Here is a 24490-nt window from a genome sequence, read left to right on the forward strand (position 1 = left end):
CCAGAGCTTAGTGCTTAAAATCACACTACACTAACTGTAAAAGTGCTGCTTTTTTTCATTCGTCTTAGAATAACCTGTAAGACTTAGCCTTCTGTATCGCTGAATTTGATTTGGAACAAGGTGGATAAGCACATCCTTAGCACGAGGCAAAAATTATGCAACCTTTCCTGGTGGGACCTGGGTCTTCGAAAACTGTTCCAATCGAATCCCCAAGCATTTATAGCAACAACTTCGAAATTTAATGCATGTGAATGCATTATGAAGAAAATAACCAGTGTTATTCGGACTATTGCAGGTACTAAGTATTAACTCAGTTAATCTTCATAACAATTCTATAAAGGTGGGACTATTATTATCACCATTTCACTTCTGCGAAAACAAAGGCATAGAGGAGTTAAACAAATTGTGTGCGTTTTCACAATAAGTAGATGCAAACCCTGGCACTCTTAACTTCAAAGCCTGCATGCTTAATCTCTGCGATACACGGCCTATGTGAACCCTGGTGTCCTTGTTTAAATAATAGTTCCATTTTTGACCTCACTCTTCCTGCAAACTGAATAACACTAAGTCAAAATAAAGATGCACCGCAAGTTAACTATAGATTATTTCCTACAATCCTGAATCACGAACTAGAAATATATTTTAAAGAATGATAAAATCTCTACAGTCCCTGCGGTCTCTCCACATTTGGGGAGAGGGTGTGTGGTGCAACGCAAACATATTCTGTTCCTGAGATAATGCCAGGACCAAGTGATGCACCGCTAGAGCCCGACCCAATGTACCCCTCCCACAGGGGACTCACGCCACTCGCCGCCCGCCCACCCGCGCTCCTACTTGACTGAAGTGGCTCCGGGCCGGTCCAGCCAATCCACACCTGCATTGTAGGCGCCCGCAGAGTCCCTCCAAGTGCCCCGCGAGCCACCAGGACCTCTCCCCACACTTACCTTTGGGACCCGCAACAGGCGCGTGGACACCGGGAAGCCACCACAGCTGCGCCACACGGCAGCGGGCTCTGCGCCCCGCCTCCCGCCCCCAAGTGCACCCACCAGGGCTCCCACCTTGGGCCCCGCCCCCGGTGCAGGCCCCGCCCCACCAATCAATGGTGCCATCTCGCCGCCAGCCCTGCCCAAAAATAGGGGTGGGGCTTCTGCTCACTCAGCTCCGCCCCCTAGGGGTGGAGAAACCTACAGGAGCTGACGGAAAGGTGCTCTACGAAGACGGCAAATAAATAAAGTGGGAAGGGCCTGTGGGAGCGGGACCCAGAGGGAGAAACAGCAGGATACAGGCCAAGGAAACTTGGAAAAGGTGAGAGACAGCCATGGAGGGTAAGATGAAGAAAGAGGCTTGGGAGGGGAAAATGAAGGCGCTCTTGCCAGGTTCCAGCTAAGGAATAGGGCAGGGTTCAACATCTTAACAAAACAGAGTTCATTTATTCACGGCATTGGCTAAGCACATTCTCCTGGGACAGGGTAGGTGTCACATTTGAATTCAGAAAACCCATTCCTTCCAGGCCAAGTTTGGCATTAATGCCCATAGTGTACTAAATGGTTTTCGATTGCATATATGGATAAAGGGGGAAAGTCAGACCACTCAGAAGGAATTATTTTAACCATTAATGTATTTGATTTTGGAAAGTAAAAAACTATTTGAGGAATCAAGCTAATAACTAATTTAATTATGACAGGGAAACATAAGAGTCACTTGCCAACAAGCATGATTAATACACAATAACCTTTGCTACAAGAATTTCAGAAAATAGGTCCAAGAGTTTAGCCTATCTGTGTGACCTTAAGGGAAATCACAAAATCTGAAGTCCTCAATTTTTTTATCTGTAGAATGAAGAGATTAGGCCAGGTGGCTTTATGACCTCTAAATGCCCTTCCACACTCCATTTCATCCTGGTAGACTTAACAGTTAAAGAGGAGGACTATAGGAAAAGCACTGTCTAGTTAGGAGACACACAGAGAAATGTGTAATTTTTGGAAAAAGCATCAGGGATCTGTGGCATAACTTCATTCAAGCTCTTCTTTCTGACTTTTCTATTTTTAATAACAACAACTCTCTTGTCCTAGCTCAAAACCTTTGGCTCTTCTTCCTCTCAATCCTCACATTTAGTTACCAGGTCCTTGGCTTTCACTATTACAGTCTCTTAAATGGCCCTTCTTATTTTCATTGCCATCTCTGTATAAAGTACAGATTCAAAGAACTCAGGAGCTTTGACCTGACTCTCACCTACTTTTTCCACCAAATGTCTAAGTTTTCTCTGTGTACACATCTGTGGGACAGACTGTCTCCTCACTTAACAGTATCCACAACTACAGCCAATATTCCTGCCACTGAACATTTACACCCACTGCTTCCCAGCTCAGAATATCTCTTCTCAGTCCTAGCTACCTGTCCAGACTAGAATAGCTCAGCTCAGGGACCTCTATGCAACAAAGTGATAAAATACTTAGGATCCATAACACTCCACTAGGCACTTAACAGAATGACCTTGTTTTATATTCTCTATTATTTATAATATTTATCTCCATAACTAAAGTGTAAACTACTTACTGGATGTCCCAGGCCCCAGCCAATTGGGAAAAAAAAGCTACTTTCAGTATTTCAAAAAGCCTGAAGGAAATTATATATCCTTCTACAATTAGGCTACCTACAACAGCAAGAGTCTCTGTTTTTTGTCTGAAATTATATGACACTGAAGTAACACCAGTTATATCACTTAACCAAAGCTTTGGTGGACACTTATATGAGACTGATTCAAATAAGAGGAAAATAAAGTAGTATTAAATACTGTATTTCCCCATGTATAAGATGCACCATTTTTTGAAAAATCTGGGGTCTAAAAACTGGATGTATCTTATACAGTCGTTGTGATATTTCAAATGCCATAGATGGAACTGAGGATGAGGCAATATATGAAGACATTAATTTGTCATCAGACAGAGATGAGGACAAGCTAATGGATGGGAGTTTTGACAGTGATGAGGAGTTGTATGAATTTAATGATGAATAAACCTTCAGTTCAATAACTTTACGTAATACATATTTTTTTCAATTTTGGGCCCCCAAATTAAGGTGTGTCTTATACATGGGAGCATCTTATTCATGGGGAAATATGGTAAGACTCATTTGGAAGACTACATCTTTATCATTCATGGAGATGCATAAAAATAAAAGTAACCTACCTATTCTTTGTCACCCATTGCCCAAACAAGTGATAAACCCATGGTACGTACTTAAAAATATATTCATGAATAATATGATTATTTTTAACTTTCCTTAAACTTTCTCCCTTGATATATTAAAATACTATTCTTTCCTTTTTCATGAAAATAAGATTGTAGGATTTTCTCTTCTAGTTTCAAATAAATTCTCAAGAATAAGATAAACAAGAATCACACAGAACTTCTTGGAGTTGAACTAGAAAGGTTTTTGGTATTCCAGAATAAACCCTCAAACCACAGTAAACTGCCTGTGTTAGGGGACCCTACATACTATTAAAATCTTAAGAGAGTCAATATTCCTTAACTGGGATTTTACCTAGATGACACAAGTAGAAGCAGAACCAAGTTTGCAGAATGACTACCAAGTAAGAGTGAAAACTGATTTGCAGTCTATCAAGGGCCCCTTGTGTTTTGAAAATGTCACTGGCATGTTTAAGGGAGACCCAGAGCTCTGAAGTCTGGCCCAAACAATCTAAAAATCACTACTCACAGAAAACCTTTATAATATTCTGGAGATTTAAGAAGTATTAAATAGGCAGACTAAACATGTCACACTTCATTTTACAAAGTGGTTGTACCAGAAGTTCTTGGTTATAGACTTTTAGACCTTTTCTCTTCCTCTCCTCAAAATGTGTGGTGACTATTAAGAGTGGAGCCTTGGGGGAACTTCTGGTTCCATCCAAGATGGATCGACAAGGACCATGTTTACCTTCTCACCCAAAGCAATGACAACAATAAAAAGAAGCCAGACTAAGTAAATAAAACAACAGTGTTCAAGATACTAGATATCAGGCAGTGAATGAGAATAATTCCTCAGACATGGGAAATGAATAAAGTATCCTCTGGCTTATTACCTTCAGAGAACTTATAGGCCATGGCATAGAAAAGCCCAGAAGAGAGCCCAGCAGATTTCCTGTGTTGAGGAGACAGAGCGGTGAGTCCAGAAGAACAAGATGGCTAGAGTTAACAAGACAGACTACTGGAGACAAAATAACACAAAAAAATCCCAGAAATATGCAGAGGGTCCTCCTTGAGATTTAACAGCACTGATCAATGCATGCATATGAGGAAACTACTCAAGGTCAAGGAAAGAACAAAGCATCTGAATGCATGAGAAGGTACAGTATTAAGCACTAACAGAGGGCCAGGAATACTGGCTCTTTACACCACCAGGCCAACTAGAAAACCTCCTAATTCAGTGAGGTCGAGTACTCGGAAGAGTCTTGCCTTAGTAACCCTAAACTAAATTCTTCTTGGATAGTGCCAAAAAAAAATACAAGTAATTTCCAAAAGGATCAAACTATTTTCAAGTAATTTAAATACATCTCAAATTAAAATTCAAGTATATTTATAGGAATACAAAATATTCAGCACCCAACAAGATTAAATTCACAATATCTGCCATTAAAACAAATCTACAGGCCCTGGCCGGTTGGCTCAGCGGTAGAGCATCGGCCTAGCGTGCGGAGGACCCGGGTTCGATTCCCGGCCAGGGCACACAGGAGAAGCGCCCATTTGCTTCTCCACCCCTCCGCCGCACTTTCCTCTCTGTCTCTCTCTTCCCCTCCCGCAGCCAAGGCTCCATTGGAGCAAAGATGGCCCGGGTGCTGGGGATGGCTCTGTGGCCTCTGCCTCAGGCGCTAGAGTGGCTCTGGTCGCAACATGGCGACGCCCAGGATGGGCAGAGCATCGCCCCCTGGTGGGCAGAGCGTCGCCCCTGGTGGGCGTGCCGGGTGGATCCCGGTCGGGCGCATGCGGGAGTCTGTCTGACTGTCTCTCCCTGTTTCCAGCTTCAGAAAAATGAAAGAAAAAAAAAAATCAAATGTACATGAAAAGAAGCAGAAAAATATGACCCTAAATGTGGAGAAAAATCAATCACAGAATTAACCTACAGCCCTGGCCGGTTGGCTCAACGGTAGAGCGTCGGCCTGGCGTGCGGGGGACCCGGGTTCGATTCCCGGCCAGGGCACATAGGAGAAGTGTCCATTTGCTTCTCCACCCCTGACCCCCCCTCCTTCCTCTCTGTCTCTCTCTTCCCCTCCCGCAGCCAAGGCTCCATTGGAGCAAAGATGGCCCGGGCGCTAGGGATGGCTCCTTGGCCTCTGCCCCAGGCGCTAGAGTGGCTCTGGTCGTGGCAGAGCGACACCCCGGAGGGGCAGAGCATCGCCCCCTGGTGGGCAGAGCATCGCCCCTGGTGGGCGTGTCGGGTGGATCCCGGTCGGGTGCATGCGGGAGTCTGTCTGACTCTCTCTCCCTGTTTCCAGCTTCAGAAAAATACAAAAAAAAAAAAAAATTAACCTACAACTGACATAGATGTTAAAAATAGGAGATGACATTACTATATGACTATAATATTATAATAGTAATATACTAAAAAATTAAGTAGATATAAGGAAGGTATAAACATTTTCTAAATCAAACTTTTAGAGATGAAGACAATAATCTGTAAGGTGAAAAATACACTGGCTGGGACTAACAGAAGAATAGACATTACAGAAGAAAAGATTAGGGAACGTGATACACAATAGAAACTTTTTAAAATGAACTACAGAGAGGAAAAAAATTGAAAAGAGAATCAATGAGCTATGGGACAACTCTGAAAGAGAAGGTAAAGATAGGATTGGGGAAGGAGATCAGAAAGACATTTGAAGAAATATGACTGATATTTTTCAAAACATGAATGCTATTAAACCCACAAATCTGACAAGCTCAATGAACCTAACCCCTAGGAACAAGAAGAAAACTCCACCAAGACATTTCATAATGAAACTACTAAAAATTAGTCATAAAGCAAAAAAACCTTAATAGCAGCCAGAGGAAAAAATATTCTATGTTCAGAGGAATGATAGTAAAGATGACAACAAATTTCTTATCAGAAATAGTGCAAGACAAAAAACTGAAAATAGAACTACCTTATGACCCAGCAATCCCTCTACTGGGTATATACCCCCAAAACTCAGAAACATTGATACGTAGAGACACATGCAGCCCCATGTTCATTGCAGCATTGTTCACAGTGGCCAGGACATGGAAACAACCAAAAAGCCCATCAATAAATGACTGGATAAAGAAGATGTGGCACATATACACTATGGAATACTACTCAGCCATAAGAAATGATGACATTGGATCATTTACAGCAAAATGGTGGGATCTTGATAACATTATACTAAGTGAAATAAGTAAATCAGAAAAAAACAGGAACTGCAATATTCCATACGTAGGTGGGACATAAAAGTGAGACTAAGAGACATTGATAAGAGTGTGGTGGTTATGGGGGGAGTGGGGAGAGGGAGAGGGAAAGGGGGAGGGGGAGGGGCACAAAGAAAACTAGATAGAAGGTGACAGAAGACAATCTGACTTTGGGTGATGGGGATGCAACATAATTGAACGACAAGATAACCTGGACTTGTTATCTTTGAATATATGTATCCTGATTTATTGATGTTGCCCCATTAAAAAAATAAAATTATTTAAAAAAAAAAGAAATAGTGCAAGAAAAAGACAGTGGAACAACATCTTTTGTACAAAACAAAAATATTTAAACCTGGAATTCTATATCCAGCAAAATTATCTTTCAAAACTGAAGGCAATATAAAATTCTTTTCAGCTACACCAAAGCTGAAAGAATTCACAACCAGCAGACTTACACTACAAGAAATATTAAAGGAAGTCCATCAGACAGAAGGAAAATGATTCCAGAAATCTGGAAATATAAATGTATGGTAAAAATGAAGAACTCTGGAAACAGTAACAACAGAGATAAATATAAGTTTTCTTTTTTTTTAATTAGGGGGGCAGACAGGAAAGAGAGAGCTGAGAAGCATCAACTTGTAGTTGCAGCACCTTAGTTGATCATTGATTGCTTCTCATATGTGCCTTGACCAGAGGGCTCCAGTCAAGCCTATGACCCCTTGCTCAAGCCAGTGACCTTGGGCTTAAGCAGCAACCTTGGGCTTCACGCCAGTAACCTTTGGGCTGAAGCTAGCAACCATGGGTTCCTGTCTATAGACCCATGCTCAAGCTGGATGAGCCCGCTGTCAAGCTATTGACCTTTGGGGTTCGAACCTGAGTCCTCAATGTCCCAGGCTGATGCTGTATCCACTGTGCCACCGCCTGGTCAGGCTATAGATTTCTAAATTAAAAGATAACTTTAAACAACAATAGTAATAATTTATTGTGGGTTTATGTATAAAATGTATGGCAACAATAACAAAAGCTGGGAGGAGAGATATAGACGGATACTATTGCAAGGTGTATTCTGTAAGTGTAAGCATCCGATAAGTGATGTGATATAATTCAATTAAAGAATGACTATTTTAGATAGAAGATAGATTAAATTAAAAAAACAACTATCATCCTAAGGGAGGGAAGGAGTTATAAGTAATAAACCAATAAAAGAAAAAAATGGAATCATAATGTTCAATCCAAAATAAGTCAGAAACAGAGAAAAAAGGACACAAAGAACAGAGAAAACAAACCACAAGATGACAGACATAAACTTAATGTCATTAGTAATATTTAATGTCAAAACATCTCAATTAAAATTTTTCATAATATATAAGTAAAACACCCAACTATAAGTTGCCTACAAAAAACTACACTTCAAATATGAAGATACAAATAAGTTAAAAATAAGAAGATTTTTAAAAAAGATACACCATTAGGCTAGTCAAAAGAAAGCTAAAGCAGTTACAGTAAGTAGAGCATCGCCCAGCGTGTGGATGTCCCGGGTTGGATTCCCGGTCAGAGCACACAAGAGAAGTGACCATCTGCTCTACCCCTTTCCCTCTCCCCCTTCTGTCTCTCTCTCTCCCCCTCTCCCACAGCCATGGCTCAATTTGTTCAAGCACACTGGATTGAAAGGTCCTGAAGATGGCTCTGTGTGTAGAACAGTATATACAAAGTAGATTTCATAGAAAATACTATTACCAGAGAAAGAAAAGTCCATTTCTTTTTTTTTCTTCTTTTTCCAAGTGAGAGGAGGGGAGAGAGAGCAAGAGAGAGAGAGAGAGTGGCGGGGGGGGGGGGGGGAGTAAAACTGACAGAGCCTTTAGGGGAACACTCAGCCCAAGGGTGTAAAGAAAACCAAAGTGATAACACCTTGCCCTCACTCTGCTTCCTCCTCAGACTCCCACATGTGCCCCAACTGGGATCCACCTAGCAACTCCCGTCCAGGCTGATGCTCTGCCCATCTGGGGCCATGCTCACAACTGAGCTATTTTTAGCACCTAAGTCAAAGGCTCCACAGAACCATCCTCAGCACAGATGCTGGCATGCTTGAACCAATTGAGCCATGGCTGTGGGAGCTGGAGAGAGAGAGAGAGAGAGAGAGGGAGAGAGAGAGAGATAGGAGAGGGGGAAGGGTAGAGAAGCAGATGGTCCCTTCTCTTGTGTGCCCTGACCAGGAATCAAACCTGGGACATCCGCATGCTGGGTGTTGCTCTACCACTGAGCTAACTGGCCAGGGCCAAAAAAGTCCATTTCATAATTATGAAGAGACTAAGTTATCTTGAGGTCATAAAAAACATATATGCACCTAATAATAGAGCTTCAAAATATATAAGCAAAAAACTGAAACAACTCAAGGGAAAATAGACACATCTACAATTATAGTCAGAGGTTTCAAAAACCCTCTCACAATAATAGCACTAGTAAAGAGAAAATCAGCAATTATACTGACTTAGTCGATTCAGGCTCCTATAACAAAATATAGACTGGGTAGTTTATAAGCAACAGAAATTTAATTCTCATAGTTCTGGAGACTGTACTGTAAGTCTAGGGTCAGGATGTCAGCATGGTTGAGTGAGGGCTTTCTTCCTGGTTCATACCCAGTATCTCCTCTATGTGTCTTTACATGGTAGAAGGGACCAAGGAGTTCTGTGGGATCTCTTTTATAAGAGTACTAATCCTATTCATTAGAGTTCCACCCTCATCAACTCCCAAAGGCCCCACCTACTAATTAGCATAATCACTTTTGGAGGTTAGGATTTCAACATATGAATTTGGGAGTGGGGGTGGGCACACAAACATTTAGGACCATAGTAGATACAAAAGACCTAAACAACACTATTAACCATCTTAACACAACTGACATTTACAGATAACTCAAAGACAGAAAAATATACATTTTTTGCAAGTGCACACCAGATATTTATCAAGATAGACCATATACTGGACTATGAAACAAGTTTCAATAAATTTAAAAGGATTCAAGTAATAAAAAGTATATTCCCTAGCTACAGTGAAATTAAATTAGAAACAAGTAACAAAAAGATATCTGGAAAAATTCCAAATATTTGAAATCAGAATATACAATTCTACATAACCCATGGGTCAAAGAAATAAAAAGCAATGTCAGAAAATATTTTGTGCTGAATGTAAATAAAAATACAACATATCAAAATTTGTGAAGGTCACTAAAACACTTAGGAGGTAATACCTGTATTGAAAAAGAAGGAAGATCTCAAATGAATTACCCCAGCTTCCACCTTATAAAACATTAAAAAGCAAAGCAAATAGAACCAAAATAATCCAAAGAAAGGAAATAATAAAAGTCAGAGCACAAATCAATTAAAGAGAAAAGAGAAAAATCAATGAAACCAAAAGTTGATTTTAAAAAATCAATATAGTTAATAAACTGAACTGATTAGCACAAAAAAGGACACAAATTACCAATATCTGGAATAAGAAATGCAATATTACTTCAGATCGTACAGATATTAAAACTATTATATAATAAGGGAACATTATGAACAATTACAAGCCAACTTACACGAAATGTACAAACTCCCTAAAAGACACTACCAAAGCTCACTCAAAAGTAATAGATAAATCAAATATCCCTATATTTATTAAAGAAATTTAGTTTGTACTTAAAAATCTTCTCTCAGAGAAAATTTCACTACCACGTCTTCACTGGTGAATTCTACCAAACATTTAAGAAGGAAATGGTAGCAAAACTACCAAATCTATACAAATTCTCCAGAAAATTGGAGGAAGAAATACTTCCCACCTCATTCCATGAGGCCAGCATTACCCTAACAATAAAAAAAAAGATATTATAGCCCTGGCCGGTTGGCTCAGTGGTAGAGTGTCGGCCTAGAGTGCAGGAGTCCCAGGTTCGATTCCCGGCCAGGGCACACAGGAGAAGCGCCCATCTGCTTCTCTACCCCTCCCCCTCTCCTTCCTCTCTGTCTCTCTCTTCCCCTCCCGCAGCCAAGGCTCCATTGGAGCAAAGTTGGCCCTGGCGCTGAGGATGGCTCTGTGGCCTCTGCCTTAGGCACTATAATGGCTCTGGTTGCAACAGAGCGACATCCCAGATGGGCAGAGCATCGCCCCCTGGTGGACGTGCCGGGTGGATCCCGGTCTGGTGCATGCGGGAGTCTGTCTGACTGCCTCCCCATTTCCAACTTCAGAAAAAAAAAAACACAAAAAAAAACCCAGGTTAAAACAAAGATATTAAAAGAAAAGGAAATCCAAACCAATATAGCTCATCTCTCAGATGGCAAAAACTCTACACAAAATTTTAACAAGTTGAAACCAAAAATATACAGAAAGGATACAACAGCATGACCAAGTGTGGTTTATCCAATGCAAGGTTGGTTTAACATTAAAAATTAATATACTTCAAACATTAAAAAACTAAAACAGATAAAACATGATTATCGCAACAGATACATGAATAATATTTGATGAAATCCAACTCCCATTCCTGGTAAAAATTCTCAGCAAACTGGAAATAGAAAGGAACTTCCTCAACCTGATAAAGGGTATCTGCAAAAATCATTCAACTAATATCATACTTAACATTGAAAGACGGAAAGCTTTTCCCCTAAGATTAGAACAAGACAAGGATTTCCAATTAACACTGTACTAGGGGTTCTAGCCAGGGAAAAGAAATAAAGGATTCAGAGTAGAAAGGGAGAAGAAAAACTATCTTTATTTGAAGTTTATATGATTGCATTAGGATGGCAATAATACAAAATGTGGAAACAAAATATTGGTGAGGATGTGGAGAAATTGGAACCTTCATACGTTGTTGATAGGAATGTAAAATGGTGCAGCTGCTGAGGAAAAGTTTGGCAGTTCCTTAAAACAGTTAAACATAATATTACCATATAGTGCAGCAATTTCACCTCTGGATGTACACCCCAAAGAACTGAAAACAAGTAGCCAAATAATTTCTTATACATGCATGTTAATAGCAGCACTATTCACAATAGCCTAAAAGATGGAAACAACCAAATGTCCATCAATAGATGAATGGATAAACAAATTGTGGTGTATATATTAGAGGGAATACTATTTAGCAATAAAAAGGAATGAAGTACTAATACATGCTACAATGTGGATCAGCTTTGAAAAAAATTAGGCTAAGGGAAGGAAGTCGGACATGAGTGGTTCACATTCTGAATGAATACACTTATATGAAATATCCAAAATAAGTAGATATAGAAAAACTGATAGCAGATTGGTAGTTGCCAGGGGCTGGGGGATGAGGGAATGGGCATTAATTTCTTACTGGATATCGGGTTTAATTTGGGGTTGATGAAAAAATTTGAAACTAGATAGTGGTGGTTGCACAATATTGTAAATGTACTAGAAACCTCTGATTCATTCACTTTAAAATGACTAATTTTATGCTATGAGCATTTCACTTTTATTTATTTATTTTTAGAAACCTTAATATCCAACTGAAGACTAATAAGGTCTAATCAGCCTAGCCTTCTAGATCCTCCATATTCTGACCATGCTATAACCCTACTTCCCCTGCCTGCAACTCAGAGCCTCCTTTCCCTACATATACAAATCCTACTTGTCTTTCAAGGCATTATTCAAAAACAAGCTCCTTCAAGAATTTTTTCTCAATATTTTGTGAAAATTACTACTTTCCTGTTTGTTCCTATGAACATTTTGTCTGCACCTCTTGCTTTCTACCTTAGAGCTATTTATTTATGTCCTCCATTAGCCAATAACTGTTAGCAAGATCCATATGTGATTCATCCTATTATTCCCAGGATTCTTAGGAAACCCTTAGACAGATAAGACACCTAAATATTTGTTGAAGGAAAAAGGATAATATAAAATGAATTTCTGGGGAATGTGAAGGTGCTGCTATGGCTTCCAGTGGGGTCAGAGTAAATGCTGGTGGCTTGTCAAATGAAGCTCCCAAAACTGCAGACAGAATAGGAGATCACTGACTTTGGGGTATCTGCTTTGCCACAGATAGGAATGACATCCAGAGGAACTATTTCTCAATTTGATACTTGTCCCTACAAGAGTTTGGCAAATCAGAAATTTGAGTGACATTAACCTAATGGCACCTCAGCCATGGGTGGAGCCAAATAGATACATGAAACCCATACAGTCCTTGAACCTTACAAAAACAGAGCCTCAATCTGTGACCATTCCAAGACTTGCCCTGATGGCAGCCAAAGTTTGATTTAGAAGGGCACCTTCCCTTCCCTGCCCAATTTTCTTTTCTTGGCTGAGTCCACTGAGAATTCCATTCTCTGGTCAGCAGTTGGGCTTCAGCTAAAGTGTTGTCCTCTGTTCTGTAAAGTTCACACACAGTTCCAAGGTTTCTGCAGGGGTGATCTTTTCTCTTGTCTTGGGGAATAACTTAATGGTATTTTAACAATTATTTGAAATAAAGATGGCACACACACACACAAATGAATTTCTGTATATGAATCCTCTTGATTTCATTATAAAATTGGAAATATACTTTTCTGGGAATATATTTGACTCCAGCATGTCTAAAACCCTTTGAAAATCACATATAGGTAATATCATAATTTCCTGATGAAATAGTTATAAATTACTCTGAACACTAATATAAAATGACTAAAACTATTTATATCCTTAATAATTATTGCTAATGTTCTTAACAGCATGAGTTATAATACTAATAGGTAACAGTTGTATAACACTTATGTGCCACACTCTGCAAGCATTTTATATATACATATTGATCCTTACAGTAAGCCCATGATCTATGCACAATTATCCCCATTTTATAAGTGAAGAAAATTGCTCAATTTCACTGAGCTAGTAACTGGTTAGGTTAAGATTAGAACTCAGGTACTTCGGGGTACCAGAGTCCATTGTCTTAACCACTATACTATGTCACCTCTCCGTAAACAGTTTAATTCTGCATAATAAAATGGCTTTGAGAGGTTAATGAGTTTCCAAGAAAACATTTTCTAATATTCTCAAGCAGGTTAATGTGAAACTTTCACTGTTTTTTTAGACTTTGTGCCTGGAATTTTAAGATGGCTGGTAACTTTTAGAAATAAACTGGATTAACTGTACTGAAGAAATGATATTAAGAAGAAACAAAGAAGTAGGAACACAATATAACACACAATTAAAGATATAATAACAAGGGAATGAAGGAGACTTGACTTAAGGTGGTGAACACACAATACAATATACAGATGATGTATTATAGAATTGTATACCTGAAACCTATATAATTTTATTAAACAATGTCATCCCAATAAATTCAATACAAAATTTTTAAAAAATTACATAGCATGTAATAGGTATTTAATGAACATAAGTGATAGAATTAGGATTGAAAGCAAGATGGCTACAAGTAGTTGGGACTAAATCAAACTTTTAAAATAAATTAATGAACTGCCAAATTTAAAAAAAAGCCCTTTTACACAGCAATAGACACCATTAACAAAATAAAAAGAATCCACACAATGGGAGAACATATTCGACAATACATCTGATAAGTGGTAAATAATCAAAATTTGTAAAGAACTTCTGAAACTCAACACCAGGAAGGTAAACAATCAAATTAAAATATGGGCTAAGGAACTGATTAGACACTTCTCCAAAGAGGACATATAAATGGCCAAAAGACATAAAAAAATGTTCAATGTCACTAATCATCGGATAAATGCAAATTAAAACCACAATGCGGTATAACCTCTCACCTGTCAAAATGGCGCTCATTAACAAATCAACACACAATAAGTGCTGGCGGGGATGTGGAGAAAAGGGAACCCTCCTGCACTGCTGGTGGGAATGCAGACTTGTGCAGCCACTAAGGAAAACAGTATGGAGTTTCCCCAAAAAATTAAAAATGGAACTGCCTTTTGACCCAACTATCCCACTTTTAGGAATATATCCTAAGGATACCAAATCACTGATTCAAAAGAAGATATGCACCCCCAAGTTTACTGCAGCATTGTTTACAATAGCCAAGATCTAGAAACAGCCCAAGCATCTGTCAATGGACAAGTGGATTAAAAAGCTGTTGTACATATACACAATGGAATACTACATAGCCATGAAAAAGAAGGAAATCTTACCTTTTGTGATGGCATGGATGGACCTGGAGATTATTATGCTAGTTGAAATAAGCCAGGCAGAGAAAGGAAAATAACATATGATCTTACTTATATAGTATTTGGAATCAAATGAACAAAGTAAACTCTGGAATGGAATAGAAGCAGAGGTGGGGGTCACAGGGAGCAGAGGGACAGCTGTTAGAGGGAAGGGGGATGAAGGGATGGAATCAGAGAAGGTGAAGAGATTAGTGAAATTATATATACATAACACATAGATACAGATAACAGGACAGAAAATCCCAGAGGTAAGGGGGGAGGGATTTAAGAGGATGGGGTAAAGGGGATGTGATGGGGGACACGGAGGTGGGGGTAAGGGTGTTATATTGAGTGGGACACTTGAATCCATGATAACACAATAAATTAAAATTAATAATAATAAATAAACCCCAAGGGAACTATACTAAAGAAACAATAGGCTCTGGACAGTTGGCTCAGTGGTAGAGCATCAGCCGGACATGTGGATGTCCCAGGTTTGATTCCCAGTCAGGGCACACAGGAGAAGTGACCATCTGCTTCTCCACCCCTCAGGCTCCACCTTTTCTCTCTTCCTCTCTCTCTCTTCCTCTCTCTCTCTCTCTCTCTCTCTCTCTCTCTCTCTCTCTCTCCTTCATCCACAGCTTGATTGGTTCCAGTACATCAGCCCGGGTGCTGAGAATGGCTCCATAGAGCCTCCACCCCAGGTGCTTAAAATAGCTCAGTGCAAGCATGGCCCCAGATGGGTAGAGCATTGGCCTCAGATGGGAGTTGCTGGGTGGATCCCACTTTGGGTGCCTGCAGGAGTCAGTCTCTCTATCTCCCCTCCTCTCACTTGGAAAAGAAAAAAGAAAAATAAATAAATAAAATTTTAAATACAGCAATGTGACTGTATACATACTGAAATATATAAGAGCCAGAAAATTTCCTAAATAAAGGCTTTTGAAAGTATAATTTTTTTTTGTTTGGTTTTCTTTATGTTTGGTTTTTTTAAATTGATTTTAATTTATTGTGTTTATATAGATTCTAGTGTCGCCCCGAATGCATCCCTCCTCCCCCGTATTCCCTTCAACATCTCCCTTACTCCATAGCGCCCTCCCCCTGAAAGTATAATTTTAATGTGATTTTCTGTATTTCAAGTTCCAGTATAATTCTTTTTTTTTAATTAATTGATTTAGAAAGAGAGGAAGGGGGAGAGAAAGAGAGACATCAATTTGTTGTTCCACTTATTTATGCATTCATTGGTTGATTACTGTATGTGCCCTGACCAGGGATTGAATCCAGAACCTTGGTATTCAGAGGCGCCATTCCAACCAGCTGAGCTACTGGGCCAGGGCCCAGTATAATTCTTATGTAAAACAGTACTTACATATCGCTTACTTAAATGCATATTGGTTGACACAAATATTAATGTTATAGTGAAGGGACCTAACTGTATAACAATTAGGAACCTATGATGCAATTACATTCAAGCCTTACATAGCAATGGGCCAGAGAAAACAAAACTTGATAAATAACAATTGGAGGTTGTTTATCTTAGAGAGGAAATAAAACCTTTGACTTTGACATCCAATTGAATTCTTTTCTCAACTCCCAAATGTCAGTTCTTTTCTATTAATCTTATGTGCAGAAAATCATCTTCTTAATTATGTGCTGAGTACTGTTATTTGACACTGGAATTTGGAATAGGCCTTTGGGTTTAAATTTGTCTAAAATGATTTATATGATATGGTCAGTAACTTTTAATCCATGATTAATTACCCATATTTCTTTTAAAATGACATTTAATTCAGATTCTATTAATGGAGACAGAGATTAGAAGGACATTTTTATGCATTCTTTTGTATGCTAAGGAAGGAAATTATTTTCTACAGTATTTTTATGATTCAATAGACTACGTCATAAATAGGTAAATTTTTAGCCAGTTTGGATCCCAGAGCTCAGCACTATAAGCTTCAGTCATATAAATTTAATTTCTAAGATTTATTATAGATTCATCTTTTACCTAATTAAAACGTTCTCAAGCTCTCTTCATTTATAATTTTTCTCTATTAATACCAAATTTGTATTATAATAACGTCTTTTAATAATAGAATAACAGAAATCAATTGACAGAGAATGAAAGAAAAAAGGAAGAGAAAGTGACTTTTCCTGATTCTAAATCCTTGATGTAGTATCATGATTTATAAATTACAAATTATTGACTTAGCTAATGTCTCCATTAATTGAAGACCACATTTTATTTGGCAAAGAGTATAATAAAAACAATTTAATTCAGCAAGTACTGATTACCTAATATGTGCATCACTCTCTACTGGGCCCTATGCATAGTACATTAAGATTAATGTACATATATATTTTTTAATTTAGTGAGAGAAGGGGAGGCAGAGAGACAAGAGTCCAGCATGCGCCCAGGCGGGAATCCACCCAGCAAGCCTCCTACACAGAGGATACTCTACCCATCTGGAGCCGCTGCTCCATTGCTCTGCAACTGAGCTATTTCAGTGCTTGAGGTGAAGCCATGGAGCCATCCTCAGCACCCAGGGCCAAATTTCAAAGTATACTCCATGGACCCCTGTAAGGCCTTAAGAACATTTCAGGGGGTCTGTGAGGTCAAACTGTTTCCATAATAACATGAAGATATTGGCTGCTTTTTTCACTGTGTTCACAATTATCACCGATGATGCACAAGTAGTAGTGGCTAGACCAGCTGGTTCCCTGGCGTAAATCAAGACAGTGGCACTAATATAGTAGTAGTCATTGTATTCTCCACTATCGTTCACTTGCAGTTTAAAAAGAGAAAAAAGCCAGGTTCACTTAAGGATACCCTTGATACAGCAGTAAAAATTATTAAGTTTTAAAAATCCTGACCCTTGAGTGTATTTCTTTTTAATATTCTGTGTGACAAAAATCAAAGTGTGTGTGCATAAAGTACTTCTGCTGTATACCAAAGTCTCATGACTGTCCAGTGGGAAAGTCTTTCCTGTGTGACTTCAAGCGAACGCTGAACTGGCTGCTTTTATGGAGAACACCATTTTCACTCAAAAAGATGACTGACAAGTGATGATATTTGCCAGACTTGGGAATTTGGCAGACATTTTCTTGAAAATGAACAAAATAAGCCTGTGACATCAAGAAAAACAACTCAATGTATTAGTTGGCAAATAGGAGCTCACAAGTGAAATTTAGAGTTTTAGAAAATTTGTTTCTGCTTGACTGCTTCTCTCCACTGAAAGGTTTTTCTGATGTACTCAGTTGGTGATATTAACAAATGCGATTTTTAAAAAAATGTTAAGTGAAATGTTTCAACATTTGGAAAATCTACATAAATCAGTGAACCAGTGTTTTCCAAATGACTAATGCATAAAGTTACAAAACCATATATGCATCAAATATCCATTCAAAATGTAAGATGACTGTACTGAGTTAAATCTAAAAGGATCACAAAATGAGATCATTTGGATTATCCAGGTTAGCCCTGAATCCAATGACAAGTGTCCTTGTAAGAGACAGAAGAGAAGACACAGAGATACATGGAAGAGAAAGCCATGTGAAGACAGAGACAGACAACCACCAGAAGCCACAAGAGGAAAGGCATGATTGTCTCCTAGTGTCTTTGGAAAGAGTGTGGCCTATTGACTCCTTGATTTCAGACTAGCCTCCAGAACTGTAAAGAGAATAAATTTTGTATTGTTTTAAATCACTCTATTTGTGTTTATTTGTTATGGCAGCCCTAGGAAACTAATACTATGACCAGTGGATGTTAAAACTGAGTACAAATATTTATTGATTTGAATTCTGAATCCACATTGCACCTAATCATTAAGAAACTACCACTTGTCAAGTCTTGATATAGTATCAAAGAAGAATCTCCACAATTTCTCAAAAGGCTATTAAAATATCTCAGCTTTTCCCCACTACATATCTTTGAGGTTGGATTTTTTTTACAAACTTTAATCAAAACAACATATTCTAACAGTTTGAATGCAGAAGCAGGTATAAGGATCCAGCTGTCTCCTATTAAGCTAGATATTAATGAGATTTGAACTATGTAAAACAACGCTTATATCATGAATTTTTAGTTTTGGAAAAACTTATTTTTTATTAAAATAATTTATTATTATTATTTTTATTTTTCTAAAGTTAGAAGCAGAGAGGCAGTCAGACAGACTCCAGCATGCGCCCAACCAGGATCCACCGGCATGCCCACCAGGAGGCAATACTCTGCCCATCTGGGGCGTTGCTCTGTTGCCGCTGGAACCATTCTAGTGCCTGAGGTGGAGGCCATGGAGGCATCCTCAGTGCCCTGGCCAACTTTTGCTCCATTGAAGCCCTGGCTGTGGGAGGGGAAGAGAGAGATAGAGAGGAAGGAGTGGGGGAAGGGTAGAGAAGCAGATGGGTGCTTCTCCTGTGTGCCCTGACTGGGATTCGAACCCGGGACTTTCACACGCCAGGCTGACACTCTACTGCTGAGCCAAGTGGCCAGGGCCTATAAAAAATATTTTTTATGTTAACATATACTAGGTATATCTTTTTTCATTTAAATAAATACTTTAAAATTTTCTCAGTTTAAAATTTTCTCTTATGTAGTAAATATCAATAACCCACATAAATACAAACTCTTTGGGGTCCTCAATAGTTTTTAAAAGTGTAATGAGTTCTGAGACAAAAACGTTTGGGAACCACTGGTATACTCAATTAGTAAAAGAAGACAGACAGGTAGGCACCTGAGTGGTCAGAAAGGTATCACGTACATAAGATTTCAGTTACAGTATTTTGAACTATGCATTGGATTTTCAGGGGCAGAAAGGCGGAGAAAGTTCCTTCCAGACAAAAGAATCTCATGAGCATATAATGCACTTTAGAAGAAGGTCTAGGTCAATAACATCAGGGAATACTAGGCCATCAAGAAATACATAAACACATAATTTGACATATCCAGATTATTATCTTTTTAAAAACAACAGAAGCATGAATTGATTTCATGAATATCTGTTATCGCAAATCTGTAACTTGAAAAGATTTTTGGTTTTATAAATGTGGCAACATGCTATTCTCCTTATTCCTTGTACTCTAAGTAGATGGAAAGAGTCTTTTTAAATACTAAACTAGCCAATCACAACCTCCCTCTGAGTCGACATATGGTACACTCATACCTCCACTTTTTGTTTGGTGCATTCAACTAGGACTGTCATACCAAAGTGCCATGGACTGGGTGGCTTAAACAAAAATTTATTTCCTCACAACTATAGAGCCTAATCGTGTGAGATCAAGGTGTCTGCAGGGCTGGCTTCTTCTGAGGCCTCTCTCCTTGGCTTGTAGACGGTCACCTTCCCCCTGTGTCTTCACATGGTCCTCTCTCTGTACTTGTCTGTGTCCAGATTTCCTGTTCTTATAAAAGACACTGGTCATACTGGGTCAGGGTCCATCCTAATGATCTTAGGTAACCTCAAGTACCTCTTTAAAGACCTTATCTTACATACAGTCACATTCTGAGGTACTGGGGTTAGAACTTCAACATATGAAGGAAGTGGGGGACAGTCCGTACATTCGGTTAATTCCTACTAACCCTTTGAAATTAGACTTTCTGAATTGTTCTTCTGCAGGGAAGTTCTCTTTGACCCTGGACTTAGGTTAGGGTCCTTGTTACACTCACATAGTATCCAAAAGTTATTTTATATAGCATTTGTCACACAAATGTGATGAAACACAGTATAATTGTTTTACGACTGTCTCTCCTACCAAACCCTAAGCATCATGAGGGCAGAGACTGTCATGTTCATTACTAGTGTCACAGGGTTTAGTGTGGTTTAGTGCCTGCCATGCTAGGCTCACTCAATGAGTGAGTGAGGGAATGCTGTGGCTTCAACACACCACAGAGTTTCACTGATGAAAGCCCCAGGTCTGTAAGCCAGTCGGGGAACATTCTGAGTACTGAGGCAGCTGCCATCCCAAGAGATGCACCAGCAAATCAGTAATCTTGATGGTAAAGTCCCACTAGCTCTTAATCCCACTGGAGCATTTGGTTAAAGAGGTACAGATTTAACTCTTGTCCTGGCTCAATTATTAACTAGCAATATAAAAATGAGGCACTGTGCCTTAACTTTGTTTTCTTTTGTTTCAATGCACCTTAACTTTGCATTATCTCTCATTCCTCATCTGTAAATGCAGACATTATCTAAAGTCAGAACTGGTAACAATTTAAACAGGAAACCCCTGATCTATGAACATCTCAAATATACAAACCAACTCTATGCCATGGTACTGGGGGCCTGGTCTGCCATTGATGGGAGGGTCAACACAGGCAATTCTGCTGAAGCTCTGAGTCCCACCTCCAGGCCCACTTCCGAAGATTCCTTTCAAACTGCAATAGGAGATTCTAACCAAACAAAGCTTCAAAGAGTCACTACTACTTCCTAAAGACTCAGGGCTCAAAGGGCAATAGGAGTTCTGGGGGGTCATAAGGGCATTTGAAGTCTAGGGCCACTATTAATAATCTTGCAACTTGGTTAGGATATCTATGACTTCTAGGGGGGTTTGAACAAAAACAATCAAAATCCAAATGGATGGTTAGAATACTTCTGGGGTATGGAGAAGGTGGAATCCCATTCTTTTGAAATTGGGAAAGTATGCAATGTGGGGAAAAGCAAAGTCTCAGCACTTTAGTGTCTTTAGTTGTTCTCTCCTACACATTGCCTAATCACGTATCTAGACTACCCATGTGACTTTAGGCAAGAGTCTACTTTTGACCCTGTCTCCTCACCCTGTGGATAACATAATACCATAAAAGGTGGTTGTGTCAAATGAAGTCACATGTGGAAATGTATTGGATGCAAACAAAGAGTAAAAGATTCCATAGAACCCACAGATTTCTGATGTCTGCCTCTCAGAAACTGTGTAACCTTGGGTGAGCGTGACTTCTTTGTGCCTTGTTTTTCTCGTCTATAAAATGGAGGTAATAATAGTATCTATCTCTTTTAGTTGTAGTGATAATTAAATGTGATAATGTTTATAACACATGTAGTGCCTGAAACAAAGAAGTATTCAGTAAGTGTTAACTCAGTGGTTGGCAAACTCATTAGTCATTAGAGCCAAATATCAACAGTACAATGATTGAAATTTCTTTTGAGAGCCAAATTTTTTAAACTTAAACTATATAGGTAGATACATTTCTTATTGAGGTAGCGCTCGCACGTGGTATTTTATGGAAGAGCCATACTCAAGGGGCCAAAGAGCAGCATGTGGCTCGCGAGCCGCGGTTTGCTGACCACTGTTATTCCTTTTAATCTATGTAATTATTAGAGTTTTTCTACGTAATAGGATCACATTTGACCATTCTCCTCAAACTTCCCATCCCCCTTTCTTATCTCTCTCTCTCAGTAATGCCCCAGTCTCACTAAAAATGCAGAGGCCAGCAGATTTTATCTCCCTCATTATCCCTACATCCCCAAACTGCTGTAGAATGAGCACCTGGACTCCCTTTCCCAGGCCCTTTAGCAATTTCCCCTTCCCTTTCTGGAAAAAAACCCCACACTATTTGTGTTTCTCTAAACACCAAATATTGTACACTTTCTCTGCCTGACATGTTGTGTGTGTCCCCCTCCCTGTTTTTATTGAGGTAACTCCTCCTCTTTCTCTGGATTCATTTCACCTCCAAAATTTTTCTGACCATCTTTTGCAAACTGGGAAGTATCCCCTTTTGTGTTCTCAGACCATCTTAAAAATTTATATCCTATATTATCATATTATATAATCCTCTCTCTGCGTGTCTATTTTCAGAATCCAGCATAGAATCTAGCTCATAAATTCACCAATTGCTCCTGTTTTCCTGGGATTGCCTTGGTTTTAATGCTGAATGTCCTACATTCCAGGAAACACTATAGTCCTGGGTGGTTGGACTAATACACACCATTAGGTTTTATGGAATGAATCGAGTCCCCTCTTGCTATCTTCTTCTCCTCCTCCTCTTCAACCCAATGTCATCAGCTTCCACCCTCACCTCCCAACTGATCTGGCACATAGCACACTGCTCTCCTCACGGCCAAATCTGCTGGACACTTTTTAGTGCCTGTTAGAGTGACCTCTCAATAAGTGGTATTTAATAACTAGACATTGTTCATGTGGCGTACTTGTTTTTTCTTATACTGAATCAAGCCAGTATTAAAATATCCACATTTATTGTGTTTGAGAATATATATTCATGGCTTCAAGGGACCATTCCATGTGTTGTTTATATGGTTCTAAATATCATGCCATACTTATGATTTCATTAAACTAATCACAAGAGGTGATTGACGACGGCTAAATATTTTCTGAATAAGAAGTTTCCAGAAGTCATGACTCATGGAATAAAAAAATATTTAAAGCAATGACAAATGCAGTTCTCCTTTTTCATGAAATCCAAACAAGAAAACAGAGTGATATTTTAGAAAGCTCATAATAAATGATTTTTTCTTTTTCAAGTTCTGAAAACAGATGTATAAAAATGACCTATAAAATTAATAAGTAAATACAAATTTAAATTTATTGGGTATTTCTTTTTGAACAAAAAAGAGTTTGTGGTTTTTTTATCTTACTAGTGAAGCTTTTTTATTTATCCCTTCTTAAGACTAAATATGAGCCAACCCATATCAAAGAAAAATGCTTGGGAATTTCCTGTTCACATATCCCTCTCTCCCACCACCGAGTTCTCTGAAGGCAGGATTGGACCTTGTTTCTTGCAATATCTGTAGCACTTAGACAAACATGTGCCCGGCTTAGGCAGGGGCAAAAATAAATGTGTTAAGTAGGGAGGTAGGGAGGAAAGGAGACGTCTAAAAAGTGGGAATTTGAAACAGCTGTAAAACAAGAATTTTTCAGAAAAGGACATTTTATCAGAAACACACATAAATTTCATATATAAAACATTTCCAGATATATACAATGGAAAGTACTGGCAATGAACACTAATTATAAAGTTTACAATTTGTAGAATTTCCAATATCAAGGCGAAAAATTAATTCAGCATCTCACAATCCATCTTACAACCAAAGGTGCACTGGGAAATCAAAGCAGGCTCATTGAAGAGAAAATTACTTTTTTTGTCTCTACATCAAGAAATCTGAAGGCAGTGTTTTCACTTCCCATATTCAGAGATTTATGCACACAAACACACCCCAAAAGTACCTCCAGGCAGTGGCTGATACTCAATTATTCAATTGTCATGTACCAGGACAGTCATCCAGTTTTGTATATATTCTATAAAGTTAGCCATTCCTATTTATATTATATTCTAATTGACTATATCTTTAGCTCATATCTATATATCTATATCTCTATATAAACATTCTAAATAATCTGGAATTCTTCACTTCATGACCTTCCTGAATAAATCAATTATTTCTAAGTAATTTTAAAAGCAAAATTTTCTAGGAAAATGGCTAAAATTGACACAGTATTATCAAACCAATGATTTAAAATAAATTACTTCAATATACAATTCACCTTAAATTCAAAGAAAAGCAATCTGAATTTTTCATAAAATTCAGAAATTACGCAGTTGGTCTAGCAATTCCACTTTAGTTCATGTGCAACAAGGTACATGTATTTAAAAAGTCAGTGTTTGTACTAGCCAAGAAACTATCAATGGCCCAAATGTCCATCAAGAGAAGAAGAGATAATTAAATTGTGGGACAGTGGAATATTACACAGAAGTAAAAATGAATGAACCACATCTATACATATCAACATGAACAAATGTCAGCAACACTATGTTAAAAGTTAGTAGCAGGAGAAATGATTACTTTATATAAACTTCAAAAACAAAAATAAATTTATTGTTTAGGGATAAATACAGATGTTGCAAAAACTACTGTAGTTATACAAAAACCCAAGGGAATAATAAATACAGTTTGTCATGGTTACTTGGGAGATAGGGGAACT

At 38.6% G+C, this 24490-nt stretch overlaps 1 protein-coding gene and 1 non-coding gene across 5 annotated transcripts in view; one reads left to right on the forward strand and one right to left on the reverse strand.

Moving 5' to 3' along the window:
• The window catches only part of SGK3 (serum/glucocorticoid regulated kinase family member 3), a 119324-nt gene that overhangs the window by 62612 nt on the left and 32222 nt on the right, over window positions 1-24490 (reverse strand). Inside the window, exon 1 of one of the 4 annotated variants that reach the window (XM_066378934.1) lies at window positions 945-1058. The exons of the other annotated variants lie outside the window; for them this stretch is intronic. The gene's annotated coding sequence lies outside the window, so the exon portion shown is untranslated. Of the gene's footprint in view, window positions 1-944; window positions 1059-24490 lie in introns of those variants that run through there. 4 annotated transcript variants of the gene reach the window in all.
• On the forward strand, window positions 10294-10369 carry TRNAS-AGA (transfer RNA serine (anticodon AGA)). Its single transcript has one exon. It is a non-coding gene; the product is annotated as a tRNA-Ser (tRNA).

Source organism: Saccopteryx leptura, chromosome 3, assembly GCF_036850995.1.
Source record: "Saccopteryx leptura isolate mSacLep1 chromosome 3, mSacLep1_pri_phased_curated, whole genome shotgun sequence".
Taxonomy (NCBI): domain Eukaryota; kingdom Metazoa; phylum Chordata; class Mammalia; order Chiroptera; family Emballonuridae; genus Saccopteryx; species Saccopteryx leptura.